The sequence below is a fragment of the Euprymna scolopes genome, chromosome 34, assembly GCF_053919585.1.
Source record: "Euprymna scolopes isolate OS-2025 chromosome 34, ASM5391958v1, whole genome shotgun sequence".
NCBI classification, from domain to species: Eukaryota; Metazoa; Mollusca; class Cephalopoda; order Sepiida; family Sepiolidae; genus Euprymna; species Euprymna scolopes.
This window is the reverse complement of record NC_136515.1, coordinates 87,141,126-87,166,941: the sequence shown is the minus strand read 5'-3', so window position 1 is coordinate 87,166,941 and position 25,816 is coordinate 87,141,126. Positions and strand designations below refer to the sequence as shown.

The 25,816-nt window shown below is 33.2% G+C and overlaps 1 protein-coding gene and 1 pseudogene across 1 annotated transcript in view; both read right to left on the bottom strand.

The window, feature by feature from the left end:
* Positions 1-19,938, bottom strand: part of LOC145259314 (ferredoxin-fold anticodon-binding domain-containing protein 1 homolog) — a 62,358-nt gene extending 42,420 nt beyond the window's left edge. Inside the window, exon 1 of the mRNA XM_080117205.1 lies at positions 19,835-19,938. The gene's annotated coding sequence lies outside the window, so the exon portion shown is untranslated. The remainder of the gene's footprint in view (positions 1-19,834) is intronic.
* On the bottom strand, positions 12,879-12,997 carry LOC145259320 (5S ribosomal RNA; annotated as a pseudogene).
* Positions 19,939-25,816: the final 5,878 nt, after the last annotated feature.

Here is a 25,816-nt window from a genome sequence, read left to right as displayed (position 1 = left end):
TGTGATGCGATTTGCAGTAAAATTCTGATTGTCGTTAGGTTTGTGGTCGGTGAAAACGTAGAAAAATATTCTATACCGTAAATCTGAGAGTACCCTTTAGCAACAAATCTAGCTTTGTACTGTTCTATGCCTGATGCTGTAGTCTTTTTTGTAAAGACCCATCTTGTAGAAATAACATGTTTATCTTTTGGGAGAAGCACTACCATATAGATATCATTTTCAGTTAAGGCATCTATTTCTTTTTTCATGGCAATTTTCTATTCATCACAATGTTCTGAATTAATTGCTTCGTTAAAGCTTTTTGTCGCATTTTCCATTGAATAGCAATAGTCGATTTGATAACCTTTTATATTGTCGACCACAAAAAAATCGGGTCGCCTTCTATTTCTTTTGGGATATCTTTCGACTTTATCATTATCATCATCATGGATACTCTTGTCTCTGTCATTTTTATTGTCTTCATTTGTTAAAATAATTTGAGGAAATATAATTTCATCTTCATATGACGGGTTTTCGTCTGTAAAAGAAAACGTGAATTTTACACATCAGATTCTTTTTATTTTATTTTTCTCTGGAAAAAATATTAAATTGGCTGGGCTGTTTTTATCATATTCAAGAAATATACCTCTGTTGGCTTTAATATTGAATTTACTCTTTTTATCTATATATGCGAAGCAAGTTGAACCAAATATATGCATTCTGCTTAAATTTGTTTTTTTTTTTTACCACAGAAAGATTCATATGGAGTTTTAGATAGTGTTTTGTTAAAAACACCTGTTGCGTATATAGGCGTAATTCATTTAAATCGACGGTCTTATTGACAGAAAACAGTTGGAGTCTTGTTGACACTTTATAGTTAGTCTAGTCAGTAGTAGCATCTATCTTTGTTCTTTTAATGATTTTTATATTGGAAATGATATCATTATATTTGTACCAAACCCTCCTCTTGATCTTCATCAATGATCTTCCTAATCACATTCTAAGATCATTTGTCAACATGTATGCAGATGACACAACCACCTCTGGCAACACTTAGAAAAGCATTAATGAAGATCTTTTTGATCCTCTCTTTTCCAACTTGGAGTACATCATATGAGAACAAAGGTGTCTGATTACTTTCAATACATCTAAAACTAAGCTTCTCTCCTATCACCACTAATATTTAGATTCTCATTTTGCCTCAATTGAAATGAATGGCTCTTTCCTTGAGGAATACCTCTACTTAAATAAGCTTTGAGGATTGACCTTAAACGCACAAACATAAATGGAAAACTTACATAAAATCTGTTAAGATTGTTGGAAATATGATTGGATCATTCTACCATTCCAAAAAGTATCTCACTCCTGATGCAATCCTCTGCCTGTATAAAAATCAAATATGTTCTTGGGAAGTGTCACTCAGAGCAACCCTCCTGCCTTGACAGAGTACAAAACTGATTTTGAGATCCAGTAGATGTCCTCATCTCTATCATGCAAACTCTTTTCTCACAGAGCAGAGGTTATTTCTCTTTCTTTACTCTATCATTATTTTTATGGTAGGTTTTTGATTAAACTAAAATCTATGGTTCCTCCCTGTAAAACATTTACAACAAAACCACATAAAGCTACAACTGTAAATTATTTTCCTTTCTTGCTCTGTGTATCTAAATACCCTTCAAGAACTGCATGTCTGTACAACACAATACCAACTGGTTGTTTTCAAGTCCAATGTTAACAAGTTAATGTTGAGCCGCTCTCCTAAATAATAAAATTCTGTCGAGTTTCAACTATTGTTACCAATTCTCATTAACTTGTCTCATTGTCCACTTAGTACCCACATTAATTCTTATCCTTAAATGTCACTTGAGCCTTAATAAGTGGTGATGCAATAGTACATAACAAGTTTCTGATTTGTTTTTGCTAAAAAACCCCAAAAAACTCTAATGCGGTGATTCAAATAATTTAATACCGATTGGACTATTCAAACTACTATTGAAGTTCAACATAAACATTCTCGAGTTTGAATAAGGAAACACAGTTTGATGTAAAGATTTCCCGAGTTTGATTTCAAAGTTTAAGGAAACACATGTGGAATTTTGTGAGAATAACATTAAAAGGGATAACTGTATGCTGAATAAACCAAATAATCAATCCTCCAAATATTCTGAAACACTATGACTAATACTTATTTTGCTATGTGTAGACCAGAATCTCCAACCTTGGTTAGGCAACTCATCTTGGGGAAGAAAAACTGTAAAATATTACAAGCAGTGTTATTATTCATTGTTTCATTTCTCTAAGTGCTGATGAAAACCTGACATAGTAAAAATTTTCAATTATGAAGAATTTCTGAAAAACACGAGTTAAATAAAATTCTTCCTGGTGTAAAATATATGAGACAGTTTCCACTACTGAAAATAAATTTTCTATATAAACTTCGAACAAGTGAAGATTTCTGACGCTGTCATTGGGGAAAGGAAAAGTGTAAAATTTGGTAAGGAATCAAGAATCCAAACAATCTTTGAATCCAGACAATCCAATATCCGAAAATAAATCCAGCAAATTTATGAGAATTGGTTTTATTTGTTTTGTCTATATTAGATCGGTCGTTGATCTAAGAGGAACAAATAGAAGTCTGATTGTCAATATAAGGATTCCAAATTGAAAGTAATAAAAATTTATAGATTAGAGTGACACAGGAACATTTTTTGATGAGCATTCAGTGAGGATTACTACAAAATTAAGCAATAATAATATATAGAGGAGTGCCCCCCCCCAAATGCCACCCATGAAATTCTTAAAAAAATTTACAATATTTTCTGCAATTCATTGTGCACTAATGTTGCAGGTATAATAAATAACTATGGTTAAGAGGAGGACAATGCAGAACAGACAATCCTGATCTTCATGGGCTTTATGCGACTATCCGATTTGAATATTGAATAAAAACAATAGCGGTGTCACTTCTTATCATGATCATTATAACAGCTGTATCATTTCATTAAAACAACTATATATTTATTTTTTTTTACATGATAGACACCACTTATCAAGGCCCGGAGGCCACTCGGGGATAAGGGTTATTGCGCGTACATTAATCAATGGGATAATATCGTAGTAATCGTTAGTAATGGAGATTTGATAAATTGGATTACTTAAGGGGGCGGTTTATCAGGAACTTGTTTATGTTGGACTTGAAGACATCCAAGTTGTAGTCAGGTGGGAAACAGGCAAACGGAAGAGAGTTCCACAGGCGTGCACTTCTAAGAAAGAAGCTTTGTTCATAGAATCTACGTTTTGATTTAGGAACAGATAAAAAGTCGGGGAAATTATTGACAGTGGTTTCAGCTAGATGGGTGTTTTTCGTGATTGGTGAGGGGGAACAGAGGTTGGAGCTCATACGAGCACTTCCCATGGAAGTAATGATAAAACAAAGACAGGCTCGCATTATCTCTTCTGTGGGAGAGAAGTTGCAGGGAAGAGAAAAGGGCATCCCCTACTAAGCCACAAAGTCTATTTTGTACTCTGTCAAGGCAGGATAGGCTGTTTTTAGCAGCTCCTGTCAAGATATGGCAGAAGTACTCCATCCTTGGACGTACTTGGCTTTTATATAGATAGAGAATTGCATCAGCAGGGAGATATTTACTGGAACAGTAGAAGGATATCACCATTTTACCAGCAACCTTAGCAACAAATTTGATGTATGTGTTCGATTTCAGATCAGGAGTAAAGGTCAATCCCAGAAGCTTGTCAAAACATGGAGCCTTCCAAGATGAGAGCTATCCATTTTAATTGATGGCAGATGGGGATCAGAGCACTGATGTAAAGATAGAAGCTTGGTTTTAGATGCATTAAAAGTAACCAGCCACCTCTTCCCCCCATTGTACCACACGCTCAAGATCAGAGGACAAAGAATCAGAGAGAACTTTGTCATTTACGGCCTTTGATGTGTTGCCATAGATGGTCATGTCATCAGCATAGATATCAATGAATGATTTAAGTATGTGTTTTTAGAGATCATTGAAGTAGATCAGGAAGAGATTTGGGCCTAGGATGGACCCCTGAGGGACTCCAGCATTAATACTCTGGGCTTCTGATTTCTGCCCATCAACCACTACTCTTATGAGCCTATCAGAGAGAAATGATTTAATAATTGAGAAAACATTTCCAGTTATACTGAAATCTTGTGAAGTAGGCCTTTATTCCATACCATATCAAAGCCTTTGATATGTCAAGAGCAATTTCCCTAGAAAGGAAGCCTTTGTCAAGAGATTCACTAATCCTACAAGATATAATCATTAGCACATCTGCTGTAGATCTAGCAGAACAGAAACTATATTGTATGTCACTAAGAAGATTATTTTTGCTGAGGTGGTTGACTACTTCTTTATTCAATATGGATTCCAGCAACTTACTCATGACACACAGGAGACTTATTGGTCTGTACTGAGAGGGAGATGACCTATCACCTGAATTCTTAAACACAGGGCATACTGATGAGGTTTTCCAGGGTGTTGGGAAGCAATTCTCCTTAAGACAGCGCTTAAACAGTTTTGTAAGTATGGGAGCAAGTTCTGATTGAAGCTTTTTCAACACTATAATTGGAATGCCGTCAGGGCCAGTAGCTTTACTGGAATCAAGGTTCTTGATTAGCTTGGCGATTAGCCCTATCATTTTATGAAGGCAGACAATAATCAGTTGTCTTATTTACACCATAAATTGCTACTTTTGTAATCAAAAAGTCACTCTTCTTGCTTTCCTTTTATATACATTAGAAAGAAATTAATTTCTAATCAGAGTTCAATGTTTGGATCATTTGAAGTATTCAGACTACTGGTCTCATTTTGAAAGTTATTAACACAATGCTCCAGCCAATGTAACCTTCGACCTTCTTCAGGTGCATATTATCAGAATAGCAAGGATCTGTGGCATAAGGATAAAGTACTAGATAAAATTCAGTTCTAAGTAACACGTTTTTTGGGTTGAATGTTCACACTTCAGTACATACAAAGATTACAATTTAGAATTACTTAAGACTTCTACCCAGTTACAGCTGATAGAATGAGAACATCCTACTATGGTGAATTAAATATAGTGTCATTAAAAATCGCATACAGATTTCCGAGTTTGACAGATTCCCAGAGTTCAACAAGATAGACCTGAAAAAAGTTTGAGGTTAAATTAGCCAAAAAGTTATCTGAATAACACTAAAGAATCTGGAAAGGGTCTGGAATCTCGTTTCACTCACATGTGAAGTTAAGAATTAGATCTTATCCACTTTCTAGGTCCTTTAAGGTAGATGGACATGTTATGCATCTCCTACTAGAGGCACACTTTGTCAAACTATACCAGATCTTGTCTTTAGGTTACTTTATGTAGTGATCACTAAGATTCAAACATACACAATTTAACGTAACATTTATTTAATTGCTCATTCATAGTTCTGTTTCTGACACTAGCAGCATGCGTTCTTTTCTTATTGTATTAGGATAGTAAGATATTCCTTATTTGGTACTACTGTCTATAGGTCTTTCCATTCTGGAATGTAATGTGTACCATATTACATGTATCTGTTTCTCATCTTATCTACAACAAACATTTCATCTGTGAATAAATATATGAATATATAAATTTGTTTCATTACTAGTTTGCTTTTCTCTTTTTTCTGACATGTGTGTGATAAAACAACATGTATAATGGCATCTTCATTTATAGGAAAAAACATTTACAAACAAAACTTTTGATATTATTTAGATTCTTCTCCTCATTTTAAATTTTATTCTCACAATCTTTTGGCCAATGTAACCATGATCTTATTCAGATACATCTTGTCTAACCTGGGAACCAGTGTGAAATTTCGAACAGAACATTTTATTTAATTCAGAGGAGTAGCCATGAGGCACAGATAAAAGTACTAAGTTATAATCAGTTCTCAGTGACAGTCCTTCAATACAAATGGTACTATGAATGCAATTATGAATTGTTTAAGACTACCATTTGATTATAGATTTGCGAGTTTGACAAGATGCACCTGAAGAAATGTGCTAAAAGATAGAGAACTCACACCACTGAAGTATACACTCAACATTTAAGATAATATCAATTTAAATTATGCTTTGTCAATGTTTATAGTAATGTTCATAGAATTACATCAATAATTTAATTTTTCATTGATAAATCATTACTATCATTTAAGATGACCATTAATTTTAAAATTTAGAATGGAGTATTTCTTTCTAAATTGCTTTCAAGTGGTAACCGTTGTCCAACTTGCTATTTTCTACTTGCTTATACTCACCACCAAAAATGTGTTTGTCCATGGACTAGAAAAAGGCAAAGCTTTTACTTGCTATGTTTTGTGTAATGAGGCAGATTTATATTTATTCATAAACAAATGCATACATAGTGGTCTTTATGATAAAGTGAAGGATAATTAAACAAAAGTTACACTCAGTATACTTATGAAAAATATGTGAATTGAATTAAAAGTCTTGTTCAGATGATAAGAGTCATGTACAGAGGGTAATATTGCTCTCAGCTCTTCAGAAATTAATGTACAGAGATGCTCATTTCTGTAGTCTTACAAGATTGTCGAAAACCAGCTAGCATCTCTAAAAGAACAGCTATAGCAAAGAGAGGCTCCTGTTCAGCATTTGGGCAACATTTCCAGCTGTAGTCAAAAGAGAAATATCTCTGCAGTATCCACATTTCAATCAATCACCTTACACTGTAGATTTTGATGATGGTCATGTCTCTGAAATCAAATGGAATTTGTTGATCTTCCAAGATTTTAATAAAGAGGTGGTGTAGATGACCCAGCAAAATGAAAAACAAATCTTTCATGCCTATATGAGCCCCCTAAATTCTACAGCAATGTAATTTCCATAGCAACAATAAAGCTGCCATCCAAGAATCTACAAGGATCTCAATACCAACTGTTGGAAAGAGAAAGCAAAGATAAGAACTTGCTGACCAACAGAACACCTGCGGTCTTTTAAATGTTACTAAGGTAATCTATGGACATTCAATGCAGTGACAAACTCCACTTAGGAGTAAATATGGCACAATGTTTCTAAAAAGCACAACTGCTATAAATTCTAAAATGGCGAGAGCTCTTTAAAGACTTGTGAAACCAAATCAATCTCTTTGATTATGAAACCTTTAGCAACATCCTTCAAGCACCTGTTGACAAATCGCTCAAAAGAATGCTCAGTCATCTTGAAGTTAGAGAAACAGTCAAATCCTTTTAGAAATATAGAGCCCCTTCTGAGATCTAAAAAGTTGGAGGGGACGTTTTGCTGACCCATCTGCATCAAATCTGCTGAAAGCAATAGTGTGCACAAAAATTTTCAGAGTAAGCAATCCACAATTTTTTCAACAATGGTAATAATGTGTCGTTTCATACTTTGTGATGGCATCGATTTGTATGGATACAGATCTAAATTGAATTCAGCAATTCTAATTGTTAATTCATAGTGTGTCATTTCCCACTCACTTTCCTAACCAAGAAAGAAAAGAAAAATATGGAAATTTGAAGGAAGAAAACAGATAAAAAAATTTTCAGAGATAAAAATGAACATCTGACAATTGTGTTACTAAAGAGGAACAACATAATCTGTTCATTTTCTTTTTTGTTTTTCGTTAGAAACATCCACATAAATCCAGAATTGGATGAATGATGAGAGAAAGATTAGAATTGTTTCTATGGATGTCTACATGCATATATTTACATACATGTAGACATACATATGCACACACACATGCATGCATATACTTATGTATACACAAATACACACACATATATATATATGCTAATATATACTCATATGTATACACATATGATCATATATATATATATATATATATATATATATATATACATACATATGCAGGATATTAATTGACTTACTATAAAAATAACTTTGCAACGAAGTACAAATTTTAAAAATGTTTGTTTCTTATATAGTCTTAAAGATTAAAACATTCTAACACACACACATATTTTTTAACAGACATATACATACTGCCAAACACACATCTATGATAATAAAACAGATAAAATAATGTCTCCTCTCTTTATGGGTTTGCTTTATTCCTCAATCAATATTGACCACAGAAATAGCTTTTATTTGCAGGCAATGTCTGCATTAATTCCAGAAAACTTTGTTCTGCAGCAATGGTCATTTGATGCCACCACAGAGGTTACAATAAGAAGTATATATTCACATCTAGTCGGATATTTTGTTAGTAATTTAAGGGGAAGGTATGAACCCACAAATATATATTGTTTGTCAAAGTTAGATATAAATAGCAACGCATTAGTCAAATCAATGTTTGATTTTGGCTACAGAATCATGTTTAAAAATTAACAGTTATTTGCTAGAAACATCGAAATTTCAATCACTTTCTCCATTTATATATTCGATCTAGCCACATAATTTTTCTAGTAACATACCCTGTGTGAGATTCACTATTTCCTACAAATAAGAATGTCAAAATGATGTCTAAACTCATTGGATATGTAAGCATGAATATCTGTGATTTCGTTTACATTAAATCATATACAAATTTACACGTTTTCAAAATCAAATTCGAATATACATATCGAAAAACAAATAAATGGCCAAGTTTAAGAAATGGGGCGTCTGTTATATATATAGTTTAAGAAATGGGGCGTCTGTTATATATATAGTTTAAGAAATGGGGCGTCTGTTATATATATATATATATATATAAAAAAAGTGAAAGTAAATAAAAAAAATAAATAAATAAAAATAAAAAATAGAAAATTATATATATACACTCACATACATATATATATATACACACATACATACATGTATATACATACACACACGCATATAAATATATATACATATATGTATACATATACAATAACAAACACACACATATATATACATATATATACAAACACACACGCATGCATAAATATATACACATATCCAAAAACATATACAAGTTAAACAAAAACATACATACTTACATACAAAATAAGGGGAGGGAAAGGCCGGTATCTACAAGCTCCGGAATAAGGCAAATAAATGTGTATGTAAATGCATATAGTGAAATATAAGTAAACAAATGCATAGAATAAAAATGAGTAGGTTGATGTATATATTTAATTAATAGGTATACTTATACCATAAAACGGAGACAGCAGATGGAAAACCGGCCAAAGAAATAAAGAAAAACAAATAAAATTAAAAATATAAAAAGCTTAGAAGGTAAGATTATAAAAAAAAAAAAAAAAAAAAGATTTGAAGTGTGAAATACCAGTGGTAAGTCGAGGTTCAGAATGACTAGAAACAATGCTGACATAAGCAGAGAGCATATACAGCACCTAGAATTTCCAAATGATCACTTATCTGGTACTAGCCAGGCTCAATGCTGCTTAATTTTGGTGATCTGATGAGAACCAGTGTGTCAATGTGATTATGCTATATACATTATAAATATATACATATTTATTAAATAGGTACAAATGTATTGAACTAATAGCTTTTTAAAAGTTCTCAATATTTAGAGCTATAATAAATCAACTATAACTCCTGAGGAGACGATTAACATCATCGAAGCATAGATTAATCCATATTGTTTTTTTTTCTAATGCTTATATAATTTCAGTTTATATATAAATATGTATATATATATACACACATTTCAATCAAGAACATGATTAGGAATCATCAAATCAAGATTCTGACTGAAAATGTCCACTTTTCCAGCTTTTGGCATTATTGTCTTCTGGACTCTCTTGGATGACTGTGTGACATCTTCCTGTTGAATTGCGCTTTTTTCTTCTGGATCCATCTCCTTTCCTGGAAATCCATCAAACAACCCAATACCCCATCCCCTCGTGTGTGCTGTTCGACAATACAGTCAGTCAGAGCCAACAAACCAACACCAGTCAAAACAAATGTGGGATGCCATTCATTTGCAAAACACTTTCAATACTTGTGGCATTTCAGTATAAAGAACCTTACTGAGCTGGCATCAGAATGAGGATCTCTGATGTATGGTCATCGTTCATGCCAAAATAACTGACACCATTTGTGATCATGACATTTTATTTGTTATTTAGTTATGTTTTCGGATTCGTCCATGAAATTTTATTCCAAGCTCTGTCAATCTGGCTTGCATTAATTTAAAATAGAATTTTCATTTGTCTATCTTTATTTCATTTGAAATAGCATTTTCATTAGTTTGTCTTAATTTGATTTAAAATAGCATTGTTTGCTGGTTTGGCTTGCTTTAAATTAAAAAAGCATTTACATTCACCTTTCTTGTATTAATTTTGAATAAAATTTTCATTTGTCTTGCATTGATTAAAAATAGCATTTTTATTTGTACATTTTGCATTAATTTAAAATAGCATTTTCGGGTGTCTGGCCAATGTCGGTTTGAAATAACATTTTGTCTATCTAGTATACATTCGTTTGAAATAGCATTTTCGTTTGTCTAGCTTGTATTAATTTTAATAGCCTTTCCATTTGTCTGTTCAGAATGGGTTTAAAATAGCATTTTCATTTGTCTTTCTTGCATTAGTTAATGAACAAAACTTTGTGTCAGACCCTTTCAAGGCTTTTGATCTGTCTAGCTATCACACTAAAAATAAAACTTGTATCAATACAGTCACTAATATTATGTGATAATACTGTTAACAAATCTCTAGTATTTTATAATTATGAAGCAGACCAACAAGGCTTTCCAAGAAGATGGAAAGTATTTCTTTTAAGCAATCAATGGATAACATAGTAAGGACGGAGGCAAATTCAGATTCTTGAATATAATGCCGGAAATGTTATCAGGATCAGTTGCTATGCTGATCTCAAGATTCTTCATAAACTTTTCAAAATCTTGGACAGATATATGGTTGTTGTTTCTAGTATATTCAATAATTGGGGCAAATTTTGAAAATATATGTCCCTGATTGCTAAAAATCAAATTTAATGCAAAGTTCTTTTCAAAAAATTTTGTTGCATATAATCTTGAGATCATTTCTGATCCATTTATGATGATTGGAATAGAAGTCTTACATCAGTTCAAAACCTTGTTTATTATTCTGCAAAACTCATTGGGACTAAGTCTGTGATCAGCAACTTTGCATTTACTAGTTTTGGCATAGGAATCTACCAGTTTTCTATCACCTATTTGGAGTGGTTGCATATAGTTTTAAAGGAAGCTATACTTTCAATGCATTTTTTGCAATAAAACAATTAAAATAGTGGTTCCTGTCAGCAATAGTAACAATACACTCAAGGATGTACCATTGCTGGTTGTTTGGTCTCTGAAGAAATTTTTCAGAATTTATAAATCTCAATACCAGTGATTTACCAATCAGATATATCGCAGGCAACACAAGACACATTCTTACTGAAAATGGAATGCAGAGCACTTTCAGTCCTTGAGTAATAATACATGCTGTATTGGAAAGGTACCTCCATATTCTTCCTGAACATAGATTTAATCTTAATGGTGACAATTTAATGATTGAAGGATTTTAGAGGAGATAGAATAGTGATAGGTTGCATGAGGTTGAAAATAGGGTTTATCTTTAAATCATAGGTGCACTTTCATTTTTGGTGTCAATTAGTTCCCTTAGTAAGATTGAAAACGATTTTCATAAAAAAGTCAATTTTTGGCAGTTAGCACCCCAAAATAGGGACAAAAATTGTGATTTCGGGGTAAAATGAGGAAATATTGCTCATTCTATAAATAAATGATATTCTATGTGCTTGGAATTGATCTATTCTTTTTTCCCATATTGATATATTCTCTTTTCCCATATATTCATGGATATTATTCATGGGAGATTTAGTTGAAAAATGAAATGTTGGGGAGTTTTTCGTGGTAATTTGATCCAAATTTGTCTGTAGTATAAGAGAATCTCTACAATTAATCCCCTTCCACCATTCCAATTGAACTCAACATTAATGCTTATAGACCAAAGTACAATAGATTAGTCACAGAAACCAACCAATTCACTTGTCTCATGCTTCCAGTTGTTTGCAGATATTTTAAGGTGAATTAAGGGACAGTTCAAATTCAACCTGTTAATGGTATCACCATTACTAGTAACTGTTGGCAAGGGCAACTTACACAAGATTTAAATGTAGATGGCTACATTGCATTCATCGTCAATTTTGCCAAGTTCTTGTTCCACTACCTGTTGATAAAAGCTGTAGCAATGCACTAAAGAGGTACTTGAGAGCATGAAAAGTTTGCAGAATTAATAAGTACTAGGACCCAATCAAAACGTAACCAAATGACCAAAACTCAATCTTCATTCCTCATTTTTGCATGACTGGAAAATTTTGCATGAATGTCTAAATGATTTTTCAAGGTGAAAACATTATTTCTCAGAGTTAAGTTTCATTCCCAATCCACTTTACACACCAAAATCTGATAACTCTCAACTTCTCTCTCATCTTCTGTTGTAGGATACTTCTACTTTAAGTTAGAATTGCGATCTGTGCAATGGACATATTTGACACAGTAGAACAACCTGGAATCCCTCTCAGTGATTTTTGTGTAGTGACTAATGCACAATACCATAGATGACTCCTCAATCCACAATGTAACATACATTTGATCTGCATGTAAAATCTTATCTTTTACCTCTTGTTTATTGTTTTCAGTTTGAAGCACTTTGGAGGCATCTTTATTATCTGGCAAATTCATGAATGGAGTAGTTGTGTGTGTGCGTGCAGTCAGCACCAACCCTATTCAGGGTTTAACCGGCTTCCTCTGAAGGAGGAAGTTTCATGGGAGTATGAAATTCACAAGCGGTCCCCAGTCGCATGTATATCCCCGTTAGGGGAGATGACAACGTTAGGTAGGTTTTTGCAACTTTTTGCAGGGAGGTGTCGGCGTCCTCCTACATACAGCACCTGGACTTCCCAAATTGATCACCCATTTTAGTAATGACCAGGCTCAACGTTGCTTAACTTTGGTGATCTGACGGGAACCGGTCTGTCAACGTGATTATGCCGTATTCAATGGAGTAGTTGGAACAGAAGAACCCAGAGATTGCTTTAATTTCTTATTGTAACTGCTTTTATTGAGTAAGGAGAAACCAAAAAGTGGGTGATTACAAATGTACAAATTTACTGAAAAATTGTCAAATTTGGACCTTCTTGCATTTTTTATTGGGACTTTCAATGTGAAATTGCTTTTCAAAACTATTTATAAGTTCTTGCAACACAAGTCATTTAAAAATAATTCTAAGGATAAGTGCATGCAAAGGAGGAAAAAGGATTTACAATTTTTTTTATTTTTTGGTGAGTTTATCTGAAATGGCTATTCAAGCAATTTTTGGGAGTTCTAACCACCAAAAACAGCTATTTTTCAAAAGTTCTTTTTGATGCATGTTTCTTATGCCAAAATGCATCCAAAATGAGACTGCACTTCTGGATTTCCAGATAGGTCCTCATACAGCCCACCCTAGATAGAACAGTAAATGTACACTGTTCAGAAAAAGTTGTTAGTAAAAGATCAAGAAGGCTTACAACATGTCTATGAGCATTGGTATACAAGTTGGTCTGTCAACAATCTGAGTTAGCACATATACAAGGGAAAAATTATAACAAAACCATCCTTCATCATTAGTTTCACGTTTTTTCATTTTATTTGAGTAAGTTCTCAGAAATAAAAGAGGCCCTTCCTAGTGCTAACATTGTGCTTTTATATGAGATTCATACATAGCCAAATGTTCAAATAACATTCCTCTCTTGCTCTGAAATATCGAATTAGTGAAGCAGTAAAGAGCACTAATTTTCTTATAATTAACCACTTAACTAGATTATAATTTTCTTTTATTGCACCCTTCCTTTGATTTTGCTTGATTCCAGGAATAGAATTAACTTGGAATGAATCATAAATTATTTTCTGGAAGGAATTAACTTGAAGGACATTTTATTTTTCTTAACATACATAGACCAACTTTCAATGAAATAAAATGGCTATTCAGAATCAAATTTCTTATTGCAAAAGAAGAAACATATCAATATTTATGACATATATAGAATCCAACTGACTTTACTTTATCACAAGGATTGGCAATTCATTTGACCCTGCATGCTGGATTGTGTTACGATGACAGGTTGTGGACTGGAGGAAGGTCATTAATGAAAAATTTAGAAAAATTACATATATTGACCGCTATCAGCCTAAATATTTTAATATTGAAAAATCAGAAAAGCAAAAAGAAAATCTAAAATTAAAAGAACACCTACCAAGTATTAGTCTTCATCAAGGAATATAAAAATACTTCAGAGTGAAAAAATAACAATATATTTCAAAACTGTTATTGAAAATTGTACTACAAACATATCACACAGATAAAAACAAAACACATACATACAAATACAAATAGTTGCAAACATAAAAACTTAAATCCATGCATATGTGGTACCATGCATGAGGCATGTATCCATAATGATCATATTTTAACTGTCTTTAGATTTCTGGTACATCGCATGTCAGTTCCTCTTGGCAGATCAGTTTTGTTTTATTGTTTTTTTTTTCACTTCTGTTATCTGTTAATGTAGCCAAGGATCATAACAAATATGTATCCATTATTTGACATTAAACATAGGCAACATGACTTGGAAATATAAGTGTCATGAAAGATGAGTGGCAGATAGTCTAATATTTTTTGTGCACTAAGATGTGTAGGTACTTTTTCTAAACTAAAATTTGTTGCAGTGTAATGGAAGAATTATTTGTAAAGTTAAATACTTGGAGGAATGCTATGGAAAGTAATTGTCTAAAAGTGAATGCTCCCAAGACCAAAGTGATCAATGGTTGTGGTGTTGTATGGTTTCCTTGCTCAGTTTGTGGAAAAGTAGTCGGGTGCAACTATTTTTATGGTATTAATAAATATTGTGTACACAAGTGCAGTGGAATTACATGGAAAGTTGACAGAGGAAAACCAGTTGATATGCCTATACCTAAACGTAGATTCCATGAACAAAGCTTCTTTCTTAGAACTGCATATCTGTGGAACTCTCTTCAGTTTCCCTGCTTTCCAGCTGACTACCATGTAGTCATCTTCAAATCCAATGTGAGCAAGTTCTTGATGAGCCATCTCCTTAAGTAATCCAATTTACCAAATTCCCACGACTAACGATTACTACAATATTGTCGCATTGACTATCGTAAACTCATTAACCCTTATCCTCAAGTGGTATCTGGGTCTTGATAAGTGGTGACTCCTTTGTAAAAAAAAATAAAAAATAAAATAAAATAAAATAAATATGATTTACCGAGTCGTTAAATCCACAATAAATGCTAAAGTTGCGAGTCAATCAGGATCTTGAAAATGTGAACTATCCATGTTTACTTTCTAGAAATATCGTCATCTATATATTTAAGTCCAGTATTCATTTTCACATCGATTCTTGGCTAAGCCAGCATACATCACAGAAATATGCAAGGTCACCATATTCTAACGCAATATCAAACAAAAATTGTTTGAATTGTCCATGATTCAATCCAGGAGATAAAAATCAGATTCACAGTTTTCCCAACACCTATAATGGTTTTAACTTCAAGGTTTTGATTTTACTGTTCTGAAAATTCTTTCTAAAAATCATGTTGTCTAAACAGGATATGGTCAAGTAAATTGTACTTGTTTTCATTCATAAGAAACTTATTCGAAACAGCTTTTTAATTGACTGTTTTTACTTCTCCATAAAATATCTCTCTGTAAATCGACTAAATTTATGTATTTAAATGTGATATTCTCTGCAGGTCCCCATTCCTAAAAATTAGAAGTAACAAATGAATACATATATATATATATATATATATATATATATATATATATATATATTAAAATACCATTACTCATCCATCTTCTTTTCTCCTTAATAGACTTTTAGTGAGAGTGGAACCTATTGCCATTCTTTCCCTCCACAAAATCCAATTGAACTTATATTAAGTACAATACTTAGTTGTTTATTATCATCATTATTTTTTTTTTTTAAATGGGGAGTAGAAAACACATTGTGGATGCATTCTTGGCAGCTCTGCAACTCTCACTTCTCCTATTTTATCTTTCAATTTTTGTTGATAAAGCGAGAAGAAAAAGCAGTATTTTTCCTAAGCAATCACTTGAGATGTTCTTATTTTTTTTCTATTTCTTTCCTTGTGGCCATTTCACTAATAAGGGTGCTGGAGGTAAACGTTTTACCTGGGCTAATGTTATCCACCTGATAGTCAGAGACCCGAACCTTGGATTAACCCCCAAAGAGGCCTTACTATCAGCAAGTGCAAAGTACTAGGACTGCTGTATTGCCATTTGGCGAATGGATTCTGGATCATGCAATATCTTTTGGTGGAGCCTCTTGATGCCATATTAGTAGGAAATGCTACAGTTTTTCTGCTTCACGGTCTGCAAAATGACTCAAATTTCATCAGCAAAGTAATTCACTATTCATTTTAGCAAATTTCTATTTTCATTCTTATTTTGAAAATATTCTAGCTCATTATTAAAGATTAGCATTCTTAATCAACTTAAAAAAAACAAAACTTCCTTAATCCTAACATTAATCCTAAGTTCAAGTGGCAAGGCAACAGCACTTAATTTCTCGGTTCAGTTTAGAGGGGTTGTTTTGTTTGTTTTTTTGAGGAGGGAGAAGGAGGCTTGCCACATAGATTTAGTGTTAGTAGTAGATCATATTTTGTAATAAATCAAATAAAACAATATTTATTTAGAATTAAATGAAAAGGTTCCAAAATGCTCACTGTTGATTAAATGTAATAATAAATGTTGGAAAGACACAAAAAATATTTACAACTTAGCAAAAGAGTTTTACTTAATTAAAATATGGGTATTATATTTAAAAGGTTTATTGAATTTATCTTTGAGCGAACTAAAAGTAAAACGTTTTTTCTATACATATACATACCTCCTCATGAAGGCAAAGTCAGATACAAAATCATACTTAACAATATTGTAAAATAGGCAAATATTTAAACCATAAACAGGCAAAATATTTAGAGCAGGTGTTAAAAACACTTAAAATATCAAGCACAGATGCATTTTCAATTGCAAATAATTATTCTTGATTAGTTAATTTGAGTCACGTGACTAAAATATTAATTGTGATTGGTGGAGAGTATAAAAATTCTGCAGTTAATTGGATCGAATTGTTGTATGTCTACAGAATTTGAACCAAGTTAAAGGCAAGATAAGTTACTTTTCTACCTAACTGGATAAGTTTTTTGTGTTTTTATTTAATGCAAAATGTTTATTTGGTTGAAAAAACATGCAGTGTTTATCGATATATTTGAAAAAGACAAATGGCGGCGTGCTCGCTGTTTAATACGTTAAGTTTGGGAAAATGAGTTCAAATTAAAAATTATACAAAATACTATTAGAAACGCACTCAATATATGTCAGCCTATGTCACGATAACATATATCGAGCGAGTTTCTAACAGTATTGTGTATAATTTTTTAGTCTGAACTCATTTTCTCAAACTTAACGTATTCAACAGCGAGCTCATTTGTCCTTTTCAAATATATCGATAAACGTTGTATTATTTTCGAACCGAATAAACATTTTACATTAAATAAAAACACTAAAATATTATCCAGTTAGGTAGAAAAGTAACTTATCTTGCCTTTAAGAAGATTTGTTGGGTTTGTATTACTGTACACATAGATTCGAAAAAGTTGTCAAAAAACAAATATATAACAAATAAATGTTATCAAAGGCAAGATAAGTTACTTTTCTACCTAACTGGATATATTTTTCGTGTTTTTATTCAATGTAACATGTTTATTCAGCTCGAAAACCATACAGTGTTTACCGATGTATTGGAAAATTCAAGATTGCGTCTGACTCCCTCTTTAACACGGTAAGTTTGGGAACAGGTGTTATAAATAAAACACTGGATAAAATACTGTTAAAAACTCGCTCAATATGTTACCGTAACATATATTCGGCGGGTTTTTAATATTATTTTTTCTAGTTTTTTATTTATAACACCTTTTCCCAAACTTACCGTGTTAAAGAGGGGGTGAGGCGGCAGGCGCCATCTTGAATTTTACAATACATCGGTAAACACTGTATGTTTTTCGAGGTGAATAAATATGTTACATTGAATAAAAACACGAAAAATATATCCAGTTACGTAGAAAAGTATCTTATCTTGCCTTTGATAACATTTATTTGTTATATATTTGTTTTTTGACAACTTTTTCGAATCTATGTGTACAGTAATACAAACCCCATTTGTTATATATTTGTTTTTGACAACTTTTTCGTATCTTTGTGCAGAGTAAAAAAAAAAAACGTTATTTCAAAGGCCGTTACCTTATAGATAAAACGTTCAACAAAAAATATGGGTAATCGTGAAGAAAGAGAGAGCCTGTTTCCTCCGTTCGACTATAGGTGGCGTTACTGTCTGTCCACCCATTTACGGAAGTACAAAATGTATATAATGCCACCCTTGAAATAAAAATAAATGTTTTTGTTATATTTTAATTTTAAACATGTTTCTTTTTTTTTGTGCAAACATATTTAAGTTTTATTTTTTTGCAAACATATTTAAGTTTTATTTTTCCAAACATTTACGTTTTGATGCTTGTTTATTTTTAAACATTTACGTTTTTTTTTTGCAAGCATAAACTAAATGTTTTTGCTATATTTTTCTTTTAAACATATTTATGGGTACAACCGTTTTTCCGCGAGTATTTTTTACGCTCTTATGATAATAATAAAAAAAATCAACGTTTTTTCTTTTATCTTTTTTATGGACCCCCCCTTTTTTCTTAATTTTTCTGCACTTATTTTACCTTTTCCGCAAGTATATATATATATATATTTGAAAAAGGATATTGTAAAACCTGAATCTTACTTGAAACTACTATTAAAAAATAGCGCGGTACCAATAAGTGCATAAGCAAACTTTTCAAAAAGAAAAATATTTCAAAAATATTTAGTTTATGCTTGCAAAAAAAAAAAAACCCAAAAAAAACGTAAATGTTTTAAAATAAACAAGCAACAACACGTAAATGTTTGGAAAAATAAAACTTAAATATGCTTGCAAAAACAAACAAAAAAAAAACGTAAATATGTTTGAAAAAACAAAAAACAAAACTTAAATATGTTTGCACCCCCCCCCAAAAAAAAACCCATGTTTAAAATTAAAATATAACAAAAACATTTATTTTTATTTTAAGGGTGGCATTATATACATTTGTGCTTCTTCCGTAACTGGGTGGACAGACAGTAACGCCACCTATAGTCAAACGGAGGAAACAGGCTCTCTCTTTCTTCACGATTACCAAAATATGTTAGTACTCATGCACTTATTGATCTTTGCTTAAATAATAACGTTATTATTCAAAGTCATTCTTAGCATGGGGACGGGGTGGAGGTGCTGTGTATCTATTCTGTACGTTCACCTAACAATGTAATAAAAACAGATATCGTAAAACTTTAATTAAACTTGAAAATACTTTTTAAAAAATAGCGCGGATCAATAAGTGCACTTGTACAAATATATTTTTTTTTAAATTATCATACACTAAACGTGGTAAACTACGATACACTGTAGGTTAATTTTGAAATCGCCACAAGACGAAGCTCCGATGAAAACAAATAAACATATTGGTTCTTGCTGATGATACAAGCATGAATAGATTTTACTAAAAATTATAATAAAAAGGATAACGATATTATAATGTTATAAATAAGTGTGATTGTTAGCATAATATTCGCTTATAAAAACAAAAATTATTTAGAAAAAATTATGATTAAATGTTTCGTTGAAAAAAAAAACAACAAAAAAAGAACACGTGGAAATGAAAGTAATCTTACCGTTCGTGAGTGCACCGGGCGGTGTAACGGGATTTCTGTTCCGTTTGAAGATTATTTCCGGATACACCGAAGTTGGTGCAAGTAGAATTTGTTCCTTTAAATTCTCCTTTATAAGTTAAAAAAAAAAAAAAAAAAAAAAAAATCGGGGAAAAATTAACATGCATCAGTGGGTTGGAATCGTTTCGGCTTCCTTAGTAGATTAATCAAGTAAGAGAGAAAATATGTTTTGTGGATTCTTATTTAGAATTCGACTTAATTAAAAAAAAAATGCAGAAAATCCAAACAAATCATCAGTTCTGGGGAAGAAACTATTATGGTAGAAGGCTTTCTTATATCTTAGGAACTCTACTGTGTAGGGGTAAGACTTTGCTGCTTGTCGGGTTTGTTAAGGGTATTTACGGTGAGGGGATAAAAGGGCTTGCAGTTCCCCGGAGCATCCACCATTAAAATACTTGTAAAACAAGCAGAGGGATGCAACATTTCGTTGATGAGACAGAGGAGAGATGACATATATTATTATTATTTACTCACAAAGAGTAGTCGCACAAGCCATCATCAAAGATTGCTCTTAGAGAACAACGTGGTGTTCCCTGGAGTTTGAGTGATAACAAGTCTCCCCAGATTTCCATTAATCTCCACCTCGTTCACTAACATTTGCAAACGAATTTGCATTATCGCAACAGCCGCTTACCATTGATTTCTCATTGGTGGCGACCATTGGTCTTCACTGGAATTTGGGTGGCAATAAGCCTCCCCAAGGTTCCAGTCCTCTTTGAACTCATCCAGCGGAGGCCTGGCTAGTGCTTTCTCTCCTCTGTCTTTCCATCCTACCTGACCCTCATTATTTGGTGTGGTGCCCGTTTATGGTGACACTCTCAACAAAAAAAAAAAAAAAAAAAAAAAAAAAGGTGGGGACGGTATTTTTCAATTATACAGTTTCAGTTTTCATAATTCCATGTGATGCTCCTTTGTGTTTTGCATCTGTAGCCGTTTCTGTGTTCAGTTTGTGCGTAGTTTATGTGTAGTGTTAGTCTCCACATTCAAGGGGTTTCCTTAATATTTCTGCAGTTTAAAAAAAAATATTATTACATATTCACCCTACATAAGGCACAGTGCCACTTTGATGTAGGGGCTACTATCAGGGACATAAGTTGCAGGGATACTATGTAGGGAGTTGAGCAGCAAAATGTCGGTTCACATTACATGTGAACTTTTGCATGTCAGTTCAGTTGAGGAAGCAGGAACCCGGAAGAGAATTCCAAAGTCTAGTAGTTCTGAGGAAGAAACTATTAGAGTAGAAAGCTTCCATACATTTAGGGATCTCTACTCTGTAGGGGTGGAACTTTGCTGCTTGTTGGATTCGACGGGATATTTACGTTGAGGAGGTACAAGGGCTTTTAGTTCATCGGAAAATCAAACATCAAAATACTTGTAAAACAGGCAGAGGGATGCAAAAGTTTGTCGGTGGGACAGAGGTTGAAGCCTAGATGATAGTTCAGGATCTATCAGGTTGGCAATATCTTCTGAACTTTGTCCAGATGCACTTGCTCAAATGTGACAACAATACTCAATACATGAGCGAATGGTGGCCTTATAGAGGTACATGATACTTTCAGGTGTAAGTAACTTTCTAGTATGGTAGAGATAGCCCACCTTCTTCGCAGCAGCCTTGGCAATGCTCTCAATGTATCTGTTCCAACTCATGTTCCCTATAAACGTTAAGCCAAGGAGTTTGAAAGAAGTACTTTTAGGTCATGTATCTTTAGCCATAGTTATTAGTGGTTGAGAAGGTTTCTTGTAATTATTGAAGGAAACAAGCTTAGTCTTGGCAGTATTGACTGTGATCATCCATTTTTGTCCCCATTCCACAACAGAGTGGAGGTCTTCTTGTAATATTTCTGCCATTGCTTTCGATCTCTGGTCCCCCCTCGCCAATCTTTCATGAAAAACACCCATCTAGCTGAATCCACTGTGAAAAATTTCCCCCACTCTATATCTGTGCCTAAATCAAAACGCGGATTCCATGAACAAAGCTTCTTTCTTAGAACTGCACGCCTGTGGAACTCTGTTTCATCTACCTGCTTCCCTCCGGACTACAACTTGGATGTCTTCAAGTCCAATGTTAACAAATTCCTAATGAACCGCCCCCTTAATTAAACACTTCATCAAATCTCCACACTAACGTAATGTACTTGCAATAACTCTTATCCCTGAGTGGCTTCCGGGCCTTGATAAGTGGTGATCACTGTGTAAAAATAAAAAAAAAAGATATGTGTTCATTTGTTCTCCCCTCGTGCTTGTTATAGAGCATGCATATCAGCATATTTCAGCAATTATACCCATCTCAGAGACAATTTTATCAGGAAGGTCATTTGCGGATATAAGGAATAATAAAGGTCCAAGGATCGACCCCTGAGATACACCCGCATTTGTATCATATTGTTTAGATGTACGACCTGAATTTATTTAATTTCTTATTTAACAATGGTTTAATTATGTTAAATATTCGTTAAGTGATACTATATGATCTGATTTTCCTGAGAAGACCATCAGGCCAAACCCTGCCAAACGCCTTAATTTTATCTAGGGCTACTACCATACATTACCCTGCTTTGTCCAGTGAATGGTATATACATTCAGAGATTACAGTTAGGATATCTGCAGTAGAACAGGCTTGCCTAAATCCATATTGATGATTCGTCAGAAGTTAAGCATCTATAAGGTGATGGACTAGAGCTTTATTAATTATAGACTCAAATATTTTGGTGAAAAGAGGGATGAAGCTAAAGGAACAATAATTCAATGGATAAGTTCTTTTGCCAGAATTCTTGTAAACTGGTACCACAGAAGCAGTTTTCCAGCAGTCAGGAAAGCAAGATTCGTTAAGGCATTTGTTGTAAAGTTTGGAGAGGACTGGAGCAACCTTAGCAGAGCATTATTTTTAAAATACAGCTAGGATAAGATCGGGTCCACATGCTTTTGAAGTGTCTAGGTTTTTTATGATATCATGCACCTGAAAAGGGGTGATTTTCAGATTATTTAGTGTGGTGTCAGTCCGCAAAGGAAAATCAGGGAGAGAGTGGTTTGCTGGGTTTAATGTAGAGTTTGAGGCAAACCGACTGGCAAGCATGTTAGCTTTCTCAGTTGCTGTGCAAACAAGCTCATGATAGTTTGACAGTGGGGAAATTGTTGATTACTCATTATTTACACTGTTGTAGATTTTCCAGAAATCACGATTTCCTAATTTCTGTACCTTGATGCATTTTCTGGTGGTTTTGGTGTATTTTGCAGTGTTCATTACTGAAATTCATTGTATCTTCTCTGGCATCCCTCTGATTCCAATCTCTTCCATTCTTTTTTCAGTTTTTCAGTATCATTCCTAGCGCTCCTACTATTAGCGGTATTTTCTTTACTTTCTTCATTTTCCAGATTCCTTTGAGCTTTCTGGCCAGTTTTGTGTATTTACTCCGCTTCTCAGTTTTCTTGACCTTCACTCTGTGGTATGCTGAATGGCAAAATCTACAATTTGGTAAAACTTCTCCTTCTTGTTAACTATTACAACATCCAGTCTTCTTACTTGGATGGGTTTATTCGTTTGTATATGTTCATTTTTCAGTATTGCTGCTGGTTTGTGTTTGTGCCATTTGTCTGTGTGTTCAAGATGCAATTGTTTGCATAATTGTCACTGTCCTGCCTTCTCCATTTGATCATTTTGGTGCTAGTTTGCTGCATTCACTTATTATGTGGTTTATTGTTTCGTCTCTTTGTCCCCAGAATCTGCATTTGCTGTTTTCTTGTGTTTTGTCAATCCTTGCTTTGATGTGGTTGGTTCTAACTGTGTTTTCTTGTGCAGCTGTTATTAGGGATTCAGTTAGCCTTAATCACTAATAACAGCTGTACAAGATCACAATTAGAACCAATCACATCAAAGCAAGGATCGAGAAGACACATTATTATTATTATTATTATTATTATTATTATTATTATTATTATTATTATTATTTCTGTCATCATATTTCATGTCTGACTGTTGGTATTGCCGATTTTATACTGACAGGCAGTTTTCGTATGGCTGGTTAGCGTCTGTAGCTCATGTAAATTAGTTTTCTTACAGATTTTAATTGTTTTCAGCATTATCGTCTGTTGTATAGTCTCAATTTACCTTTGATTTCGATTTCTCTTGTCTTTTTATCAAGTTCTTTGGAACTGTTCCTAGTGATCCTACAATTATGGATATTATATTGATTTTCTTCATGTTCTTTATTCCTGTCAGTTCTCTGGAAAGCTTGGCATATTTTTTTCGTTTTTCCACCTCTTTGATTTTAACCCTGTGGTTTGCTGGGACAGTAAAATTTACAATTTGACAGTTTCTTTCCTTCTTGTTTATTATTATGACGTTTGGTTTCCTTGCTTGGATGGGTTAATCTGTTTGTACCTCTATCTTCATTTTCCAGTATCGTCTCTGGTTTATATCTGTACCATTTGTCTGCATGTTGGAAGTGCACTAATTTCATAATGTATTGTTTTTCCCACGCAATTATATCTGTTCTTGTAATCTTTTTGAACTCGTTTGTTGCATTCTCTTATGTGGTTTCTCGTTTTGTCTCGTTATCCACAGTGTCTACACTTACTGTTTTCCTGTATTTTATCTATTTTAGCTTTAATGTGCTTAGTTCTAATCGCGTTGTTCTATGCATATGTCACTAGAGGTTCTGTTTCTCTGTTTATGTGTCGTTTTCTTAGCCATGGCCACATGTTTCTGTGATTCTCTCCTCTTATCATTTTTATGAATCGTCCATTCAGTTCTTTTATTTCCCACTTTTCTTTCCATGTTTTTTGTTTCGGATTTCATTTTGCCCTGTATCGTTCATCTTGGCCTTGAGTCTTTTCGCTGCAGTGACCAATCTCTTGGTGTTCCAAGTTATGTGCTTTACCAAGTCTTATCTTGTGTCTTCTACATAATCTTCTATTCTTATCAGTTCTTTTCTGTTTTCATCCCTTTCCACGTAGTTTCGGTTGCTATCATCTTTTGAGCGTAATGCATTGTGCATAATCATTATTTACCTAGTCTTCTGAACAAGATATCTAAGCTCTTTTTTTGGTTCAGCCTATGAATGGTCCAAATTATCTTATTAGTAAGACTGCCTAACTGTTTATTCATTTAATTAAATTTCTACTGCATAGTTTTGTTTCGAAGAACCTCCTTGTTTCTTTCAGATCCTCTTTTCCAACCTTCTCTTTCATTTGTGTAGATTTGATGGTGTCTGCTTCCAAAGCTCAAAAATATTTTCAAGTCCCATATTCCCTAAACGCTCTTATCTTGTCTTAGTTGGCCGTTCCATGCACGCTGATGTCTTTAGTTTTCTCCTTTCCATCTTCTTCTTATTTTTCTTTTTGTAATTATTATTATTATTATTATTATTATTATTATTATTATTATTATTATTATTATCGATTGACTTTCAAGATTTAAACTCAATGGATGTTAATTTCCTTACCTTCAAAGCATGTATAAAAAACAAGAAAACATGTATTGTGTCTGTGTTAGTTTGTGTGTATCAGCAGCATGTGAGTTTGTGAGCTAATTTAATTTTAAAAAATTAAAATACAAAATGTTTAAATTAATCTCTTTCTGCTCATTATAAATACATTTTTTATTCTCTCCTTTTCTACTTACTAATGAATTAGTATTACCACTCTTATCTGGTTTCTCTTTGAGTTGAGGAGATGGGGAAGTTGACTACAAGCATAGTAGTAACAACTACAAGTGACCACAACAGCAGCAGCAGCAGCAGCAGCAGCAGCAACAATAAGCTGCAGTCAGAGATATTTTGAATCTGTGCTTGATTTGTAAGCTGTGCTTTGACCTATGCTAGCATTTAACTTCATTTTCGATTTGCTCAATCAAAGGCCATCTCTCATATGAGCTGAGTTACTGATTAGAGCTTATAAAAAACGGTACTCGACACATTCTTCCGAATT